This window comes from Rousettus aegyptiacus, unplaced genomic scaffold, assembly GCF_014176215.1.
Source record: "Rousettus aegyptiacus isolate mRouAeg1 unplaced genomic scaffold, mRouAeg1.p scaffold_m13_p_9, whole genome shotgun sequence".
Lineage (NCBI taxonomy): Eukaryota > Metazoa > Chordata > Mammalia > Chiroptera > Pteropodidae > Rousettus > Rousettus aegyptiacus.
The window spans coordinates 50546580-50567112 of NW_023416312.1; the positions used below are offsets into that span (position 1 = coordinate 50546580).

General features: G+C 31.7%; 2 non-coding genes across 2 annotated transcripts; one reads left to right on the forward strand and one right to left on the reverse strand.

The window, feature by feature from the left end:
- Positions 1-1457: 1457 nt before the first annotated feature.
- LOC118608109 lies at positions 1458-1665 on the reverse strand. The gene has a single exon (XR_004952913.1). It is a non-coding gene; the product is annotated as a small nucleolar RNA U3 (small nucleolar RNA).
- Positions 1666-8026: 6361 nt separating this feature from the next.
- LOC118608145 lies at positions 8027-8128 on the forward strand. Its single transcript, XR_004952940.1, has one exon. It is a non-coding gene; the product is annotated as a U6 spliceosomal RNA (small nuclear RNA).
- The last annotated feature ends 12405 nt before the right edge of the window (positions 8129-20533 follow it).

A 20533-nucleotide genomic window follows, 5' to 3' on the forward strand; every position in this document is an offset into this window, starting at 1 on the left:
GTGATACAGTATAATATGAGTAACTTATCAACTGCAATACTATTTTGTATTTTTGAAATAAAACAGTTGTATTTCCATTTTAAATATTTACAAAATTATTGAAGAAACCATTTTTTTCTTAAGTATCTAATTTTTCTCATTTATAGGCTTTTTTTATTTCATAATGTAAGTTTAGTTATGTCCTAGAACATTTACTCAGTTGAAGAAAAAATTAGTATAGAATAATTTATAGGTATGCAGGAAGATGAAAGAAATACAAAAATCATCAGAGTAGTAAATTCTTGTATTCAATATTTTATTACATCTTATGTTTTGTATTCCTTGTGAAAAATTCTTTGTTCTAGGAGTAAATTTTTATTCATAAAGCTCAAATGATTTTTGTGCTAGTTTATTCTGTCTGAATCACTGTTAATATGTGAGTAGCAGAAAATCCATTTAACAATGATATTTTTTCCTTTCAAAGCATAATTATTTAAAATTGCATACTTAAAATATTTTGTTATTTTTGTTGTAAGGAGATTCCTCTTTAAAACTTGGGAAAAATCCATTGTTGGATATTTAGGTTATTTTCATGTCTTGGCTATTGTGAATAATGCTGTAATAAAAACGGGAGTGCATATGTCTCTTCAAAATACTAACTTCATTTCCTTTGGATATATGCCATGTTAGTATATAAAATGAACGTTTTTAAAACTCTACTACAATATCAATAGCTTGAGACCAACTAAACTTAATATAGACATTTCTTTCTTCTCCTATTCATTTTCTTTTTCTTCCCCCATCCTACACACATCAGTGTAAAAGAAGTATCTCTCCATTTTACTTTTTATCTATTACTGGAGATTGCCCCGTTTTACTTTTGCCTATCTCCTTAATCTTCCACCAATGTACTTCATGTGTCCTTCTCTTCTGTAAAACTACTATTCTTTGAATGAGCATTTTCTCACTCCTTTCCAATTTTGCTTCCAAGACTAGCCCCTAAACCTTGGCTCAAATAAATTCTTAAACCAAGCTTTTCTGTTGGCTTGGAATTTATCTGCAGCATAAGAACGAACCATCTCAAACAATTTAAAACATATAAAATATGCATTTTAAACTACTTTAAATCACTTTGATAGTCAGACTGTCTCCTACTGCTCAAAACACAGAGATGCTTCAAACACTTTGATAACAAGATTCAGACAAAACTAGCTTGTCCAGGAAAGGTGGTAACTACACATAAATGCTATATACTCACAGGCAAAAAATAAAAAAAGTAGTGTGCTACTTAGTAAGCACTGGCGGGGGTGAGGGGGAAGAAAAATTACTCTCCTGCCACAAAAAAAAAGAAAATAAAAAAAAGTTATGAGAACCAGGCTGACAAAGATTGAAATAAAAAAGAAAAATTGAATACAAATGTAACTATACATTAGGAAAAAATGAAACATTGTAACATTAGGGTACTTAGTTAAACAAGAACCAATCAGACTGCATTCTCTCCTCACTCTCTCCAAGATAAATAATGATCATCAATAGCTAATGGTAGTTGCATATGCAACACCAAAAAACAGCTTCACCCTCAGGACAAAATACTGTACCTCCTTCTTGTGTTTTCCGATGCTCTACACATTCAGAGAAACTTCTCTAGTAACAAAGCATAGAAATGATCCTTGAAAGTATGGTTTTCCTATTTCTTTTCTAAAGGCATATCTGGGTCAAGGATATGGTTTCCCAACTATCTGCTGCTACAGTGCTTCATAATGTTGTTTATGTATGATTAGTACTTGAATTATCAGTATTCTTTGAATTTCAAAATGTTTGTTAAATTTTCAATTATCTTGGACCACAGGAGGCTAGATTATTTAAATTTCTGTTGCAATTAAATGTTGAAATTTTGAGATCAATATAGACAAGTTTCAAAGAGAATAAAGTAAATGCTTACTATAATGAAATCTAAAGCTTCTGAAGCCAATTTAAGACCTAAAACTATTTCATCTAAAAAAATCGGGCAACTTATTTTATATTTTTCATGTATTATAAGGATAACCATAAAGGCAATGTAACATTCTATTTTCCAGCTAATGAAGATTATAAACTTAATGATAGAATAGAATACCAAGGGAATAGTTCTTGACTGAAGGCTATTAAATTCTGACACAGATATTATATTTTAGATTAGATAGATACATGACGATGATGATAGTAATGATAATAATAGATAGATAGATGATATATAGATGATAGATTAGATAGACAGATGATAGATAGATAGATAGATAGATAGATAGATAGATAGATAGATAGATAGATATAATTATTATGGCATTCTGTCAGGTAATTCATCTGTGACGCGTACACAGTTAATTAACATTTATCAGACATTTAATATATACCACAGTCTATTCTAAACATTTTACATGTATGAACTCATTTAATCCTTACACATCCTATGAAGGAAGTATTATATTATCCCAACTTTGCAGACCAGGAAACTGAGAATGGAATTTGAATCATTATACTATGGTCTGATAATTAGCTAGATATATGAAGTTTATACCTTTTAATGTTCAAACATATTTAACCATTTATATTTATTTATATTGAAATTCTTATCAATATTTCTAGCTTTATCAACTTATAATTCACAACCAAGATGATATATATTCAAAAGAAATGAGTTTGGTATCTTGAAGAGATATATGCACTCCCATGTTTATTGCAGCATTATTCACAATAGCCAAGATATGGAAATAATCTAAGTATCCAAAATTGGATGAATAAAGAAAGAAAATGTGATATATATATATATACACACACACACACATATATATATACACACACACATATATATGTATATATATATATACATAAAAATGGAGTATTATTCATTCTCGAAAAGAAGAAAATCCTGTCATTTGTGAAAACATGTTAGAATCTGGAGGACATTATTCTTAATAAAATAAACCAGACACAGAAAGACAAGTACTATATAATCTCATTAATACGTGGAATCTAAATGCTTATGAAATTGATTGTATTGCTACCTATTTTGTCCTTTATTTCTATCAATGTTTACTTCATATATTTAGGTGCTCTGATGTTGAGTGCATATTTAGTTATAGTTGGTATATCTTCTTGGTGAATTGATCTTTTATTATTATATAATATCCTTATTTGACACTTGTGAACAATTTGTGACTTAAAGTCAACTTTTGTCTTCCTTCTTTCGATTGACATTTGTATAGAATACCTTTTCCAATTTTGTCACTTTTAGCTTATGTGTATCTTTAAATCTACATTGAGTCTTTTGTACAGAGCATATGGTTGGATACTTTTTTTTTTCATCTACAGCTGCTGTGTGTCTTTTGATTGGGGAGTATAATGCATTTAATTTAAAGTAATTATTGTTAGAAAAGGCCTTACTATTCCTTTTTTTATTAATTGTTTTTTCTGTCTTACTTTATTTGTCTCATGTTTTCTTTCTTTCTGTCTTTGTGTTTTGTTGATTTTTTTTGTTTGTAATGACATGCTTTGATTCCTTTCTCATTTTGTTTTATCTTCTAGGTATTTTATTTGTGGTTAACATAAGGCTTACATAAAATATTTTATAGGTATAACTATTTTAAACTAATAACAATTTAGATTGCTTATAGAAACTCTATTTTTATTTAACCTCCCCTACATACTTTATGTTATTGATCTCAAAAATTTTGTTTATAACTCAGATTGATCATTATAAAAACACCTAACTGTATTAATGTTAAACAACAGAGTGAATGGCTGTTTTGTGTTATGTGAGGTTATTTGGTGTTTAAACAACATTCCTAAAATATAGACTTGATATAATTGGTTGCCTTTCTGTGCAAAGGCTTCTAGCAGTTTCTATTGCTTACTAATTGAATTCCAATATTCTAAGCTTGGTAATTAAAGTTTTTTTTCTATATTATTTCAGTCTATATTTCAACTCTACACTTCCTTTGTGTACTCTGTGCTTTACTAAACTCAGCTACCCATTACTTCCTTTGCTTTGCATGCTTATAATCCTTCACATCTGTATGACTGTGCTTTCCTTAAATACCATAAAGCAAGAAATAATCCCTCTGCCTCTGACTTTTAAAAAACTTTTTTTGTCCCATTTTAGAGCATATTGGAAGAGTTTTGTACCGATTATTCTCTCAAAAAACATTTGTCAAACTAATTTGTTTTCACGCTAAATTGTCTAAATAATGTTGTTTTCATCTTTTATAATGGCCTACTGTCTGCTTTTCAGAAATCATGTTTGCTCTCTTTATGTCTGTTTCTTTATAGCTTCTAAATTATTGCTTTATTTTATGAAGAGTAGTTTTAGAAAAAGTCTGGTTTTGTACTGCTTTAGTGTTGTGGGTAGAGAAGACTTTGGGGAAGAATATGGCCCCCTTGGGCCAGGTTCAGAGGAATTTTTCAAACTAAAAATTTTTGGAAGTCTGAAAACTAGGATTTTTCAAAAATGCAGTTATTTGAAGAGGCAGAGTAAATAATTGTGTAACCTCTTAAATGGTCTCTTACAGTTATAAGTTTTTATGACTTATAAACAGAATGTTGACTTCTCGGATGAAAAAGCTTATTAGTTTTTGAAAATTTCTCTCCAAAAATAAAATGTGATATCCAGGTGTATTGATATGAAAAATAATTAGTTATCTTTTAAAATGATATTTTATTGTTAATGCACACACACAAACACACGTATACAAACAAACACAAAATAATAATCAGAGGTGAAATGCTAGTATGCAATATATTAAGCTAAGCATTCAGAAACTAGAAACATTAAGCTCCACCTGAAGTAGTGTTAGCATAATCAGTTTAATATAAACACTCACTATATTAGAATCACAAACTATACACTGGGGCCCTTATAGGTGTATATTATTGAATTTGGCTTCTAATTCATCATATGTATAAAAATATCAGGGCTTATGTGCTATAAACATTGTGTTTTGCAAGTCAATGGGGAACACAAACCATGATTTAATTGTAACTTATTGAGTTGTCGTCCAGAGCACTGAAATATGTTTGCTGTTTATAGTTGATATGCTTATATAATAACACTCTGGTATTTAAATTTAGGTCAAAACTTAGGTCTGCTCCCATTTCTGCAGTAGACTCAGAAATTAATTAATATGGGGAATATCCTGGTTTGACTCTTGGGAAAGATGAACAGCTTAATTTTAGAGACCAAGAAATGTTCATAGCATGCTTACTATATTGGTAAAGTTCATTCATTTATTTAATATTCATTGATAAGATATTTTATGATATGTAGTATTGGCTATTCAATGCATTGAGAACCTAATTAATGATCTTTGCTTTAAAATACTTATGATATTCTGTTGGACATATTTATCTATGTTTTGATGTCTCTCCATGCTTAAAAGTTTGTTTTTCTTTTTCATTACCTCTTTTTTGATACCCTCCAGTCTCATATTATAAAATACTGACAAATGAAAATACAAGATCTACATCATACAAACGCTTCTTCGTTTTGAAACACAAGTAGATTTTTTTCCTTTTTTAATATGAGTAAGAGAAGGGGAAAACCCAAGATTTACTATCACACTAAATTTTGCATTCCTCTTACCCAACTAGATGATAGACTGTATCATTGTCAGTGTGATTGATATCATAGTAAAATATTACTTAATTTGTCCTCTATATAATTTGTACATCATCTTTTTTGAATAAGTGTAAAGATGCATTATGTGCAGTGAATACTTTATTTTAGTCTTGAACCAATAACTATCATCAGCATTGTTGTTATATTGAGTCAATAACCACAGATAGTAAGATGATAGTTTAGTGTATTACTTTATAAGCTTGAAATTTCCAGTACCATTTCCTACAAGGGCAAAGACAAAGGTTCAAAGATTCTATTTTTAGACTATTCTGAAAAAGATTCAAAAAAATAAAAGAATAAAAATATTAGTTTGAAAAAGTGTTTTACTGTATGTAGAATAATTTAACATGGGTTTATTTATTATAAAACAATGTTAATATAAATGATTAAGCACAAACTGCTCCAATCTCAAATTAAAATATACAAACATAGAAAAATTGACTTCCAAAGTACTCAAATGGTAGACACTTATGAAAGTGGGATTACTGGAAATGTTTTATGTGCTTTCTGAAATAAATATATTTTTCTTTCTGAACAAATTTGAGTAGATATCTTTAACAGTATTAGTGAAACTATATTATTAAAAGGAATATCATCTTAGACAAAAGACAACTTCTTAGTTAGGCAATCAGATTTTTCAGCACACTTTGTTTCATGTTGTATTTCAAAAATATATTTTTTGATTCTGTTTTGTTTTCTGAATTTATATCTGGAAAAAAGTTTTATGACATTATTACTGTTTTATATATATATATATATATATATATATATATATATATATATATATATGTAATTTAGAATCCAAGGCAAAGGTGTTTATGATCAATCTATAGTATTTAAACATCAGATAAATTGTGAAGCTCTGAATATTCTGTAACAATAAGAAGTGGATGTCAAACAGATGATTTTAATCAAGTTTCTGAGAGCATTCTTTTTTATTTTATTACATTTATTGAAGTGATATTGTTTAATAAAATTACATAGGTTTCAAGTGTACATTTTTATAAGTATTTGTATATTGAATTATGTCTTTTACTTTTTAAAACTGAAGTGATCATTATCGTGGTTGCAGAATTTGGAGTAGATATCTATTCTCTTTTGTGATTACTGAGAATATATGACATTCTAACCATGAGCATTACATTAATAGGATCTGAAAATCTTCATCTCAAATTTGCTTTCAGAAAAAGACATCAGTCTTATCATATTGATTAGACCAAGATCAACTCTAGTAGCTGCACAATCCTGGTAATAGGCAACTATAGAATGCTTTTCCTGCTTCTATGAGTACTTTCCAGACATTTTGGATCAAATGCTTGTGACTCGCTCTTATTTCTTCTTTTTTGAATCAATTAGCAAAAGAATAGAGATAAAAAATGACTTGGATTAAGAAATGTGACTGTGTAAAGAATCTTACCTCCAGAAAGCTTAATGGGCAACCACTATAAATTCACACACACACACACACACACACACACACACACACACACACACACACTTCTAATGGATAAAAAAAAAGAATTCTGCAAAGATGGTATGAGTCTGTCATTCCACCAGAGATAAATTTTCTGTAAAGCTAATGAAGCTTAATATCAGAACCCGTCACTTCATTGGCCACTTCTAAGGTCCTGGAAGGAGCCCAGAGATGTGTTCCTATGTGTTGTGCGTTTTTGTAAAATCTTTAACAGTAAGGTATTTTAAGCATAATTACTTAAGACTACTGTCTCTTTCCACTCCACATTCTTCTTTGTTACACTTCCTAACATATCAGGTGATATTAGAAAGGACACAGACATTTTTAGATGTAGCAGAATATGAGTTGGGAGTACATTTACATTTATAAATGTTTATATAGACAATAGTCATTTCTTTATATATATTTAAATTATTACTAGTCAATGGTTTGTAGAGTCAGCTTCCCAGAATATTTCTATTTCCTACTGTGTCAATTCACTATGCATCATGACATCAAATTGCAGTGTCATAGGTCATACTGTAATATAATTCTGTCTCAAGGTAGTCAGTACTGGAAGTATGTTAGTAGTGCATGAGAAACAAGGTTCGAAATTTGTATAACCAGAAGCTAAGTTTTGGAATCTTATTTCAAATCCTACTGTTTATGTATGATATATACTTAATAGGTATTTTTAAAAATTTGACTACAATTTCATAGCTTGACATTTCCAACTACAAGTTATAAAGCTGTAAAAAAATTTTCTAAAATTTTTCTAAACTATGCTGGGGAAAAAGCTATATTATTCTGTTCCTTATAGAAAACGATGTCATAATATTGTTGTCCTATGACTAGATGATCAAAGAGAATAAAGTAAAAATGTACAAAAATAATCTAAAAGAGATTTGTTAGTCATTAATTTAAAAAAATATTATGTTCTGGCTCCCTTCAGCAATATACATACTAAAATTGGAACAATACAGAGATTGGCATGGCCCAGGTGCAAGGATGACGTGCAAATTTGTGATGTGTTCCATATTTTTAAAAGAACTAGAAAAAAAACAGCGAACAAAGCCCAAAGTGGGTAGAAATCAATTAAATAATTAAACAGAGTACAGAAAAACAATACAAAAGAGTAATGAAACCAAGAGCTGGTCCACTGAAGAGATAAAGAAAATTGATGAATCTTTAAGCAGAATCATTATTTGCAGATGACATGATACTAAAGATGCCCACAAAAAAATCCCTTAGAATTAATCAATAAATTCAGTAAAGTAGCAGGAAACAAAATTAATTTTCAGAAGTCAGTGGAATTTTTATATACCAATGATGAACTTTCAGAAAGATAAATTAAGAAAACAATTTCATTTACAATTGCATAAAAAAATTTAAATACACAGGAGTCAAATTAACTAAGGAAGTAAAAGATCTGTTCTCAGAAAATTATGTCATTGGAAAAAGAAATTGAAGAAGATACAAATAAATGGAAGCATATACCATGCTCATGGGTAGAAAGAATCAACATCATTTGGTCATACTACCCAAAACAAACTGTAGATTCAATTCAATCCCTATCAAAATACCAATAGCATTTTTCAGAGAGTTAGAACAAATAATCCTAAAATTTCTATGGAACCATAAAAAACCCCGAATAGCCACAACAATCATGAGAAAGAAGAACAAAGTTGGAGGTATCATACTACCTGATATCAAACTATACTACAAGGCTATAGTAACACTGGCATAAAAATAGATACATTGATCAATGGAACAGAATAGAGAGCCAGAAATAGATCCATGCCTATACACTTACTTAATATATGACTAAGGAGGCAACAATATACAATGGGGTAAAGAAAGTCTCTTAAACAAATGGTGTTGGAAAAATTGGACAGGTATATGCAAAAGAAAAAAAGGAAACTGGATCACCTTCTTACACCATATACAAGAATAGACTCAAATGGATTATAGACTTAAATGTAAGACCCAAAACAAACAAACAAACAAACAAACAAACAAACTTCTAGAAGCAAACATAAGCAGTAATCTCTCTGATATTGCTACTAGTAATTTACTTTTGGACATATCTCCTAAGGAAAGGGAAACAAAAAAGAAAATAAACAAATGGAACAGCATCAAACTAAAAAGATTTGCACAGTAAAGGAAACCATCAGCAAAGCAAAAAGACAACCTAGTGAATGGGAGAATATATTCGTTTATGGTAAGATGTTAATATCCAAATATATAAAGAACTCATATAACTCAACAACAACAACAATAACAACAACAGCAATAACAAAAACAAATAATCCAATTGAAAAAAATGGGCAGAAGACTTGAGTAGATATTTCTCCAAAGAGGAAATACAAATGGCCAATAGACATACGAAAAAATGCTCGAGGTCACTAATCATTAGTGATTCACATTAAAACCACAATGAGATATCACCTCACACCTGTAATAATGACTGTCATCAATAAATCAAATAACAAGTGTTGGTGAGGATGTGAAGAAAAGGGAATCCTCATACTCTGTTGATTGGATTGCAAATTAGTACAGCTACTATAAAAAGTAGTCTGGAGGTTCCTCAAAAAATTAAAAACAAATATACCTTTTGACCCCGTGATTGCACTTCTGGGTATTAATTCAAAGAAAACCAAAACAATAATTCATAAATATCTATGCACCTCTAATATTCATGACAGCATTATTTACAGTAGCTAAGATATGGAAGCAACTGAAATGTTCATGAACAGATAATTGGATAAAGAATGTATTGTTCATATATACAATGGAATATTACTCAGCCATTAAAAAAATGAAATCCTACCATTAGTAACAACATGTGAAAAAGATGGACCTAGAGGTTCTTATGCTGAGGGAAATATATCAGACAGAGAAACGTGAATAACATATTATTTCACTTATATGTGGAATCTAAGGAATAAAAAGAAAAAACTATCAAAAACAGACACAAATATAGATGACAATCTGATTATGGCCAGAGGAGAGGAGGTTTGAGAAGTTGGGAGAAAGGGGTGAAAGCTTAAAGAATTACAAATTAGTATTAGATAGACTGTCATGGAGATGGGGAACATGGCCTAGGGAATGCATTCTACAGTAATGTAATGGCTAGGTGTAGAGCCAATGGAGAGACTGTGTATTCAGGGGAATCATTTCATAAACTGTATAAATATTTGGACAATGTAGTGTATGCTTAAAATTAATAATAAGTAATAAGCTATATATATAGGTATAGATATAGATATAGATATAGTTCTTTTTTGGATGTTTCAATATTTCTAAATTAAAAATTTCATGGTATTTCTTTTGCTTATTCTAAATAAACATTCACTATCAAGTGTTTTTAATTTTTACCTAAAGTGACCTCACTCAAATTATTAAGATTCAAACTCTACAATGCCTGTATCTACCACAGCATTTATCTATAAGACTATTTTACTTGTTTTTCTTTTATTTATTTTGTGTGTAGCGGATATTTCATCTTTTAGTTCTCTCTAGGGTAGAATTATGCATGGCTCTGTAAGATCCTTCTATCGCTATAGATCTGGGGATGGCAAGATTTCTGTAGAATTTCGAATCTTGCACTTGAATAACATAGCAACTTTGCACAAACTTTTGGCATTGTTGACCCCATAAAAATGTTTAAATTATTCCTGAATGATTGGATCTGATTCAGTTCTTTTGGAGTATGTTTTCAGTACATGGAATGAAAGCCTAAAGCTGAAGTTTTTTGGCAGATTTTTTTTTTATTCTGGCATGAAAGAAACGGCAGTCCAAGCCGCAACCGAACGGGGACCAGGCGACCGGCTTCGTGACTTTCTCCCCCACCCGGTGTCCTCCAGTCTGTCCCAACACCGACAGCTGTGTGTCGTCCCTGTGACCATGACTGTGACCGTGCGCTGTTTTCACACGAAAACAGCTTGGCAAAATAGAAAGAGAGAGAGAGAGAGAGAGAGAGAGAGAGAGAGAGAGAGAGAGAGAGAGAGAGAGAGAAAGAGAAAGAGAGAAAGAGAGAGAGAGAGAGAGAGAAAGAGAGAAAGAAAGACAGAAAGAAAGAAAGAAAGAAAGAAAGAAAGAAAGAAAGAAAGAAAGAAAGAAAGAAAGAAAGAAAGAAAGAAAGAAAGAATAATACTCTTCTCCATACGTTTGATATTGGCTCTACTCAAACAATGGTTGTTTTTAATATGTAAATGATTTTCTTCGTGTTCTAGGAAATATATTATAACAGTTGGAAAAGTTGCTTATACATTGAGCATAAGCAAAGCAAGAACATCACAAAAATGATCAAAAGTTGAAATAATTCATGAATTTGTTATTTGTTAATCATATTGTGGTCAAAACTTTTTTTTAAGTAGGTGTACTATTATTTGTAAATTTCACTTACAAGATCAGTGAGCATAGTCTAAAGTTTACTGAGTCTTGGTAGAAAAAAAATTGCACTTTCAGTAACTATATTATAGCAGTTCTGCATTTTAGGTTTTCATACATGGACATTTTTAAAAATTTTCCAATAGAAATTTAAGTTATCAGCAGTTTTCATTGCTGGAAAATTTATACTTTAATCTAGCCTAACTTTATCTTGATTCTATGCTTTTTGCTTTCTTGTTGAGCTTTGGTTGATGAAAAAACAGTGCTTCACTAATTATGATTATGTTTAAATATCAGTTATTTTAAAATTTCAAAGCATTTGCAAATATATAAGTATGATAATTGGTCTTTTATTTGGAGATGTGGACAATTTAGAAGAAAAAAGGATCATTTAGCAAAAAATGTACAAATATATAACAATATTACAAAAGCATAAATTACTGTGGCTAGAATTTAAAAACATAAAAAAGAGGTTTCTTATCTGAAACCATCTTATTTCTTATTTTGCTCTAATAGAGCAAAATGTTAGAATTTATGGGGGTGTGTCTAATGATTGAGTGAGAAAGAAACACAAAGGGCTCAGGCCAGTTTTCAAAGGCATCTTCTAGCTTACACAGTGAAATGGTCCAAATGAAAGTTTGGAGATAAGTTTTTCATGTGAACCTTAATAGTATAGAAGGTCCTCATTAATCACAACTTCCACTATAGTTACCTTGACTAGTTCTTGTTTATTCAATCCATTAAAATCTCTTTAACTTAACTATCATATGTAATCCACTGCTCCAGATGTTATGTTATAATAGAAATGAAAAAGAGGTTTTTCTCCTTAAGTAACTATCAGAGTAGAAGAGACTAACAATGTGTACATAGATAACCACAAACAAGGTGAAATGTAACAAATGGCATTAAAGGAGTAAAGATTAGAAATAATCTGAATTCAGATGAGAATGAAATAATTTCCTGCAATATGGATCATAAGATGAAAGGTTGAAGAAAAGGGAGATTCTTGAATGTGAAGCACTGAAAAAGTAATTCAGTCAGGTGACAGTGTAAGCAATAGCACAAGGTAAGGAAAAACACAGATCATATACTTATACAGTGCCTGTAAGATATTCAGTAGGACATGATAAGTGGGGAATGATGTCAAGTACTGAATTGGAGAGGAGATTTCTTAAAACAAATAAGAGGAGGTACATGTCTGAGAATTGCAGAATAGAATAAGGTTGGCAAAATGTTTTAATTGAAATTAGGAGAGGTCATTGTAAAAAAGCCTTACTTGTCTTCTCAAAAAATTATTTTCAGTAGGATAAGAAGTTAAGCAATTCATTTACAGAGTATGGATGCAGATAGTGGTGAGGAGGTACAGAAAATATTAGGAATAGGTTATGTGAGGAATTTGGTACTTAAAAATAAATTAAATATTTACCGAAAGTGTTAAGAGCCAATATGAGATGGAATAAAATAAATTTATATTGAAGCAAATTATCTCCCCCAAATTAATTTTTCTTCTCTTATTCTTTTCTTTTTCAGTTAATGACTTAAATCAGTTGTTCAAGCCAGGAACATGGGGGATTTATTTGACGACTTCTTCTTTTCATTCCCTCCAAAAAGAGATAAGTTCTGTTTTATCCACCTGATTATTTTGAATCTCTTCACTTTTATTAATCCACACTGTTTTGACCCTAGATGAGAGAAATAATAACATTTGCCTGGGTTCAGTTTAATTTTTATTTTAATTTTTTATATTCTATTTATGTATGTATGTATGTATGTATGTATGTATGTATGTATGTATTTATTTATTTATTACATTCCAAGTTTGTGTGTGTGTGTGTGTGTGCTTTCTTTTTCATTTTTTAAAAAAAAATATTGGGGTAATATTGGTTAATACAATTCTATAATTTTCAGGTGTGCATTATAATTTGACATCTATATATTCTATTGTGTGATTACCACCCAGAGTCCAGTTTCTTTCGGCTACCATATATTTGATCCCCTTTACCCATTTCACCCTCCTCTTACCCTCCTACACTTAACCTTGTTTACACTGTCTACTTTCCCTCTCCTCCCCGACTCCCTACCCTCTGGTAACCATTAGTCCATTGTCCATGTACATGAGTCTCTGTTTCTCCTGTTAATTTGTTGCTTTCAGTTTTATATCTCATGTATAAGTGATATGTGGTTTTCAACTTTTTAAGTCTGTCTTATTTCGCTTAGCATGATTATCTTGAAGTCCATCCATGTTGTTGCAAATGGCAGCATTTCATCTCTTCTTACGGCTGAATAATATTCCATTGTATATATGTGCCACAGCTTCTTTAGCCAATCATCTATTGTAGGATACTTTGGTTGCTTCCATGTCCTGGTCACTGTGAATAATATGCAAATATCTTTTTGAATATGGGTTTTCAAGTCTTTGGGGTAAATACCCAGTAGAGGAATTGTTGGATCATATGGTAGATCCATTTTTCATTTTTTGAGAAACCTCCATACTGTTTTCCACAGTGGCTGTACCAATGTGCAGTCCCACCAGCAGTGTATGAGGGTTCCTTTTTCTCTGCATCCTCTCCAATATTTGTTATTACTTGTTCTGCTGATTATAGCTATTCCAGCAGGTGTCAGATGGTATCTCACTGTGGTTTTGATTTGCATTTCTCTAATAGCTAGTGATGTTGAGCATCTTTTCATGTAATTGTTGGCCATTTGCATGTCCTCTAGGGAGAAGTGTCTGTTCAAGTCCTCTGCTCATTTTTTGATTGGATCATTTGGTTTTTGTTGTTGTTGTTGTTGTTGTTGTTATTGTTGTAATTGAGATGTATGAGTTTTTTGTATAGTTTGGTTATTAGACCTTTATCGAAGGTGTTACTTGCAAGTATGTTTTTCCATTTGGATGGTTGTCTCTTAATCTTCTTGACCATTTCTTTTGCTGAGCAGAAGCATTTAGCTTGATGTAGTCCCATTAATTTATTTTTACTTTTACTTCCTTTGCTTTTGAGGTCAAATTCATAAACTCCTCTTTAAGTCCAAGGTCCTTGCCTTTAGATCCTATGCTTTCTTCTATGCATTTTATTGTTTCAGGTCTTATATTCAGGTTTTTAATCAATTTGAGTTAATTTTGGTGTGTGGTGATAGACAGCAGTCTAGTTTTATTCTTTTGCAGGTGGCCTTCTAATTTTCCCAGCACCATGCATTGAAGAGGTTTTTCTTTCTTCACTGTATGTTTTTGGCTTTTTTTGTAGAAAATTATTTGCGCATATAAATATGAGTTTAGTTCTGGGCTTTCGATTCTGTTCCACTACTGTGTGTATCTCTTTTGCTGCCAACACCATGCCGTTTTGATTACTGTCACTTTGTAGTATAATTTGAAGTCAGGCAGAGTAATGCCTCTAGGCTCGTTCTTTTTTCTCAGGATGACTTTGCCAATCCGGGGTCTTTTGTGCTTGAATACAAATATTATGATCTTCTGTTTTATTTCTTTAAAAAAAATGCCTATTGGATTTTGATGAGGATTATATTAAATCTGTATAATGTTTTAGGCAATATAGTCATTTTAACTATGTTGATTTTTCCACTCCAAGAACATAGAACATCTTTCCATTCCTTTTTATCTCCTTTGATTTTTTTTAATAGGGTCTTACAGTTTTCATTATATAGGTCCATCACTTGTTTCATTAAATTTTTTCCTAGATATTTTATTATTTTTGTTGCAATTGTAAAAGGAATATTTTTTCCACTTCTTTTTCTGATGCTTCATTATTAGAACACGGGAATGATAAGGATTTTTGAACATCGAGTTGGTATCTGGAGACATTAGTATGTTTGCTTATTGTTTCTACTAGTATTCTTGTGGAGACTGGGGTTTTCTATATAGAGAATCAAGTATTCCACAAATAGTGACAGTTTGACTTCTTTGTTTCTTATTTGGATGCCTTTTATATCTTTTTCTTGCTTGATTGCACTCGCTAGGACCTCCAATGTTATATCTAATAACAGTGGAGACAGATGACAGCCTTGCCTTGTTCCTGATCTTAGAGGGAAGGTTTTTAGTTTTTCACTATTAAGTATAATGTTGGCTGAGGTTTGTCACATATGGCCTTCATTATGTTAAGGTACTTTCCTTCTATACCAATTTTATTAAGTGTTTTGATCATAAATGACTGCTGTATCTTGTTGAAGGCTTTTTCTGCATCAATTGATATGGTCATATGATTTTTATTTTTAAATTTGTTCATGTGGTGTATAACATTAATCGATTTGTGTATGTTGAACCATCTCTGTGCTTTTGGGATGAAGCCCACTTGATCATGGTTTATACTCTTTTTAATATGTTGCCGTATTCATTTAGCTAGTATCTTATTTAGGATTTTTACATCTATGTTCATGAGAGACATTATTCTGTAGTTCTCTTTTTTTGTATTATCTTTACCAGGTTTTGGTATCAGGGTAATATTGCTTCATAAAATGAGTTGGGAAGTACTGCTTCCTCTTTGATTCTTTGGAAGAAGTCAAGGAGAATAGGTATTAAATCTTTGAATGTTTGCTGGAATTTACTGGTGAAGCCTTCTGGCCCTGGACTTTGACTTTTTGGTAGGTTTTTGATGATTGTTTCAATTTCCATACTGCTGATTGGTCTATTTAGATTTTCCAATTCTTCTTGATTCAGTCTAAGGAGGTATTATTTTTCTAAGTACTGGTCCATTTCTTCTAAGTTATTAAAATTGGTGTCATATACTTTTTCATAATATTGTTGTATGATCTTTGTATTTCTGCGGTGTCAGTCATAATTTCCCTTCTTTCATCCCTGATTTTGTTTGTGTCCTTTCTCTTTTTTTCTTTAGCAAGTCTAGTCATATATTTCTCAATTTTATTAACCTCTCAAAGAAGCAGCTCCTTGTTGTATTTATTTTTTCTATTGTTTTGTTTTGTTTTGTTTTCAATTTCATTTATTTCTTCTCTAATTTTGATTGTTCTTTTCCTTCTGCTGACTTTAGGCCTCATTTGCTCTTCCTTTTCTAATTTTTTTTAGGATGAAGCATTAGGTTGTTTATTTGGGCTCCTTCTTCTTTTTGGAGATAAGCCTGTAATGATATGAACCTTCCTCTTATGACCGCTATTGCCATGTCCCAAAAGTTCTGATATGTTGTACTATCATTATCATCTGTTTTTTATGTATCTCTTGATCTCTTTATATTTCTTCCCTGAGCCAGTTTTTCTTCAGTAGTATGTTGTTTAATATCCATGTATTTGTGTTTTTTTCCTAATTTCTTTTTGTAGTTGAACTCTAGTTTCAAAGCATTATGATCAGAGAATATAGTATGTATGATTTCAACACTCTCATATTTGTTGAGGCTATCTCTGTGTCCATTCTGGAGAACGTTTCATGTGCACTAGAGAAGAATGTATAAGCAGCTGTTCTGGAGTGGAAGGACCTGTGTGTGTCAATTATGTCCAGTTGGTCTAATATGTCATTTAAGGGTATTATTTCCTTATTGATTTTCTGTTTGGATGATCTGTCCATATCTGACATTGGGATATTTAGGTCCCCTACTATGATAGACTTTTGCTCTGTTTCTCCCTTTAGTTCTATTAGTAATCGATTATATATTTTGAGGTTCCCTGATCGGAAGCATAGATATTAATAAGTGTTATGTCTTCTTGGTGCATGATTCCCTTTATCATTATGAAGTGTTCCTCAATATTTTCTTTACATTTTTTATTTTGAAGTCTATTTCATCCGATATTAGTATCACTACTCTCGCTTTTCTCTGAATGCCATTTGCTTGAAATATAATTTTCCACCCTTTCATTTTGAGTCTTTATTTGTCTTTAGAGCTGAGATGTGTCTCTTGGAGGGAGCATATGGTTGAGTTTTATTTTTTGATCCATTCTGCAACTCTGTGCCTTTTTATTGGTGAATTCAGTTCATTTACATTAAGGGTGATTATTAAAATATGAGGTCTTTTTATAGCCATTTTAACTTTTGCTTTCTGCTAGCTCGGTGTTTCCATTGCTTCCTTGTCCTCATGCTTCTGTTTTCTTTATTTTGGTTGGCTTTTCTGGATTTTGCCTGTGATTATTCTTGTTTTATGCGATATACTTCAGTTCTGAAACTTTGGTGTGTGATTACCATTATGAATGTGAAAAGGATAGTTATATATACATACAGGTGTCCATTTTCTTCTGTGTATGTCTTATTTCCTTTCTCCTTTGTGAATTTATATCTTTGAATCCTCCCTTTTTCAGTTATTCTTGTTTCAATTTGTCCCTATGAATGCTGAACATTTATTACTATCTTGCTATAGCAATTTTCTTTTTATTATATAAGCTTATAATGTCCTGTTCTTAATAAGGGTTGCACTCCTCTGCTTCTATTTGCCTGATAGTCATTTTATTCCTAATTACGTATTTTTTGTTTTGTTCTGTTATTTGTTTTAGGTGAGCTGACACCTTTCAGTATTTCCTGTAGTGCAGGCCTGGTAGTGAAGAATTCCCTCAATTTTTGTATGTCTGGAAAGGCCTTAATTTCTCCTTCATATCTAAAGAAGTGCTTAGCTGGATATGTTATTCTAGACTGCTAGTTCCTTTCACTTAATAGTAAAATATTCGATTCTATTTATTTCTGGCTTGTATGGTTTGCCCTGAGTAGTCTGATTCTAATGGGTTTTTATAAGTTACTGTCTTCTTTTCCCTGGCTGCCTTGAGAACTCTCTTTGTTGTTGATTTTTGATAACTTTAATATAATATGTCTCAGTGAAGACCTTTTGGGGTTGAGATAACTGGATGTTCTGTTGGCTGCTTAAATTCTGAGCTCCAGCTCATTCCTTAGATTTGGGAAATTCTCATTCACTATTTGTCTGAAAATGCTTTCTAATCCCTATTTTTATTCCTCACTTTCGATAATGCCTATTAATCTTATGTTTCTTCTCCTGATAGTATCAACTAGTTATTGAATTTCTCTTTTATTAATTTTCATTCTTCGGTTTCTCTCTTCTTCTTTCTGATTTATTTCTAGATTTCTTTCTTCGATATCACTGATCCTTTCTTCCATTTGGTCAACTCTATTTCTTAATCTTGCTATTTCATTTTTCAACTCTTTCAGTGTGTTTTTCATCTTCAGAAGTTCTATTTGGTTCCTCTTAAGGGTTTCAATCTGCTTTCTCTGTTCATCTAGCTGTTTTTTCAATTACTGGAATTGTTAATTTAAGTTGTTTTTGATCTCATTGAGTTTTTTCAGAAGTACCATCCTCAAGTCTCTGTCATTTAAGTTGAATATTTCTATGTCTGTAAGCTTATTTTCTGGAGATTTTTCTCTTTCTTTCTGAGATGTCGTGTTATCTTGGTTGTTCATGGCGTTTAATGAACTATTTCTCTGCCTATGCATTAATGGAAGTGTATTCTGCTATTTTTTTCAGAATGATGATTTATTATATAAAGGTCTCTCTTTAGCCTGCTGCAAAGAAGGCACTTTTCTTTTGCTTTCCAGTACTTGACGTCTAAGCCTCTTGGATCTCTGCTTTATATAAAGCTTAAATGTCTTTTTTTAAATTTTCTTGTAGATATTTAATCGCATTTGCTACTCTCAGTTTCACTTCCTGTTAGTGTTAGCAACAGTTTTGGTAGCATTTGCTCATATTCCCCTGTGGCTCTGCAGTGATCAGTCTCGGAGCGTATGGCAGAAGGATCCTCTGGGTTGGGAATTGGGGGCTGCAGCTCAGTCTTAGTTTTGCAACTGGGGCTGGTAAAAATTATCTGTTGTTTCTCTGTGATCCCGTCCCACTTCTCTGCTTTCTGCCCTGATGACTGGGCCTTGCTGCCTGCTGCTAGAAGTTCGAGCACTTCCAGAGGCTGATTAGGAAAGTCGCTGCACCTTTTCCCCTCCCACTCCTCCTGCTAAGAGCTCCGGTGGCTGCTAGAGTCATCTTCTTTATTTTTCCCAGTTCACCACTGGACACCCAGGGTTCTGTCCTTTGATATCTTTTATGCTCACATCTTACACTTACACATGCTGGTGTACAGTTTGGGTGTTTTTGTTGTTCTTGCTGTTGTTGTTGAGTTTTAGATGTTCAGTTTATTGTTGTTTTAAGGGGAGAGATCCGAGGATGTCTCTCACTCCACCATATTTCTTGAGAATCTTTTGGTTTCGGTTTAAATATTATTTCTTTTGGGATGCTTTTTTTGACCATCCTGTCTGAGTCCTTTAATAAACAGTCCTTTAACACACTTCACTGTTTCTGGAAACATCATTCCTACAGTAGCTTCAACATTATCATTTAACAGGTGCCAATGATTTCCCACAAAGGCTAGCATGTAGTATGTTTCTTTCCTTTTTTTTTTTTGCTCTAAAAATCATCATCTACACACTGGCAAGGGAGTCCACAGAGATCCTTATCTTTTTTGGTGACACCAGTACTCTGATAGCCTCAATACATAAAAGAAAAGAGAAAGTCCCTGAGCAAATATGTCTGGATAGAACCCTCACCCATCCCTTCCCCCCAAGATTCATGGCCTTGCAACTATAGTTGGTTTTAAAAACCATTAGTATTAATTCCATTGTGTCCTTCTTATCTATTTATATCAAGAAGTTCAACATTTTCAGGTCTCTTCTCTCCAATCAAACTCTTCACATTTCTCTGACTTTCCCTAATCTGTCCCTATCGTCTCAATCCCCAAACCTACTCATTGTGTTCTGTGGACTGTAGGATTGATTTGTAAAATTTCTATATTCTCAATCTCTATTGTAAATTTTTTATTCATTTTCTTACTTAGAATCTTTTGTTTGCTGATTTTACTTTTAAATTGCAAAACTTTCAAGTGGTAAAGTTTGTTTATTTGTTGCCTTTGTTTTTTTTTTCCCATATTCCTGGTACAATTTGGCCTGAAATTGGTAGTTTTGTTTATTCCAACATTTTTTTTATTACAGATACCCACTGTATTCATTTCCTAGGGATATTATAATAATGCACCAAAACTGAATATTTTAAATAACATAAATGTATTGTGTTGCAATTCTGAAAGCTAGAAGTTCAAGTCAAAGTGCCAGCAGAGCCAAAGTCTCT